We start from the raw sequence: 2,058 nt of genomic DNA, 5'->3' as shown, positions 1-2,058 counted from the left end.
TCTTTCCCTGAGACTTCTTAGATCTTAACCCAGACTTAGCCTAAATTTCACATTTCCCTGAACCCTCTTTTTGCTCTATCTCCAGGTAGCTCATTATGATGATGCCTGAAAACATTCTCTAACCTGAGTTTCGTAAATATGTCCTTATGAACAGCCAAAGTGATCCAGCAGGCAAACAACACTGGAGAGACTGGACTGATCTCACAGGCAGATGGAAGAAGCCAGGGCAGCTGGTGTGCAGTCCTCTGGGTTCATTAATTGAAGTAATTTGGGCGGCATACCTCCCGTCATTCCCAAACAGCAATAATTTGCCTTTCCAATCCTGGCTGTATGAAGGCTAAAGACAGGTTTGAACTTACTTTTAGTGTCAATAAAATATTGATCAGCCAGCCCCTCACCCTCTGGCATGTCCCTAAGTGATATTCTCAGTATCTCTGGAGGAAAGTGTGTCTCATGTGCTCCAAGGTTGACCAACACACAGATATTCTCTGATTCTCAGCCCTGGCACGGCACCCAGCTGGCCACGGCCACAGGGTCACTTCCTGCTTCTCAGCACAACATGGAGCTCCTGAACTCTCTGATTATACAGCCAGTCCTGCAAACAGGCTCCTCTTGTGATGTGTGTTTAGGCTTTTCCAGTCCTTCTGTAAAGGTTCTGTGTGCAGCTGCTCCATCAACCTGAGCTAGAGATGTGCTTGCTTACAATGCAGGTATCCAGCAGCATACCAGGCATCCAGATATATGTACAACCACATACCGCAACACCTATGCCTTGAACAAACATCCTCTCAAAGACTCACAAACTCAACCCTTGAGGAAATGAGCCACAGACCTCTTCATAACTGCCCCCGAGGCTACACAGACGCCCAGCGGAAGCTTAAAAACGCCACCCATATGGGCATGATTGGCCTCCTACACGTGTGTCCATCCTTTTCTTCAGGATAGAACCTGAGGGAGGGTTTCTTTTTCTGGTGACAAATATTTAACACCTTTGCAGTCAGCCAGTCCTGCATTTGAGTCAGAGTTCTGCTCTTTATTATTGCTGTGGCTATGACATCACTTTCTTACCTATAAAATAAGAATGACAACTACCTCTTAGAGTGGTTATGAAAATTAAATGAGTTGACATATGTGAAGCTCTTGACGGACCACTCAGTTCAAAAAAAGACTCAATTCTGTTTTGAAATAGTATTAAACCCCTTTAAAAATGAGGGACAATGCAGTGTGGGAATAACACACATTCCTTCTAACCATTAGCAAGTGCTTTTCGAGCATATATTACATTTTCTGCACAGACCAGGTACTAAAGCTGTTCTGAATGAAGACACAAGCTGATGGTTTACAGACAGTTAGCACAATAATAAAATCATTAATTGAGTAATTACTGTGTTCCATACGTTGAAACACAGGAAATCACATGCACTATCTCACTTAACTTACACGGAAGCAGTAAGAGATAACTACTACTGTGATTCCCGTTTTGTTTGTTTGTTTGTTTGTTTGTTTTTGCTGTATGCGGGCCTCTCACTGCTGTGACCTCTCCCATTGCGGAGCACAGGCTCCGGACGTGCAGGCTCAGCGGCCATGGCTCACGGGCCCAGCCGCTCCGCGGCATATGGGATCCTCCCGGACCGCGGCACAAACCCGTGTCCCCTGCATCGGCAGGCGGACTCTCAACTACTGCGCCACCAGGGAAGCCCTATTCCCGTTTTTATCTATTTATTTATTTATTTATTTATTTTGGCCACGCCATGTGGCTTGTGGGACCTTAGTTCCCCGACCAGGAATCGAACCTGGGCCCTTGGCAGTGAAAGCGCAGAGTCCTAACCACTGGACCACCAAGGAATTCCTTATTCCCGTATTTATGGATAAGGAAACTGAGTCTAAAAGGGTAACTCATCCAAGATCACACAGCAAGTAAATGGTCAACCTGGATTCAAATCCAAGTCTTTCTGACTCAGAGGCCGTGCTCTGATGTGGGGACCCATGCTCTGGGAGTTCACAGGGCAGAAGGTCACTGTGACTTGAAGCTCGGAGATGACCTCCTACAGGAAGTGG

General features: G+C 46.2%; 1 non-coding gene across 1 annotated transcript; it reads right to left on the bottom strand.

Annotated features, from left to right (window-relative positions):
* Positions 1-1,772: 1,772 nt before the first annotated feature.
* On the bottom strand, positions 1,773-1,845 carry TRNAE-UUC (transfer RNA glutamic acid (anticodon UUC)). Its single transcript has one exon. It is a non-coding gene; the product is annotated as a tRNA-Glu (tRNA).
* Positions 1,846-2,058: the final 213 nt, after the last annotated feature.

Source organism: Lipotes vexillifer, unplaced genomic scaffold (genome assembly GCF_000442215.2).
Source record: "Lipotes vexillifer unplaced genomic scaffold, Lipotes_vexillifer_v1.1 scaffold90, whole genome shotgun sequence".
In the NCBI taxonomy this organism is placed as follows: domain Eukaryota; kingdom Metazoa; phylum Chordata; class Mammalia; order Artiodactyla; family Lipotidae; genus Lipotes; species Lipotes vexillifer.
The sequence above is the reverse complement of the archived record's forward strand: the minus strand, read 5'-3'. Positions and strand labels throughout refer to the sequence as shown.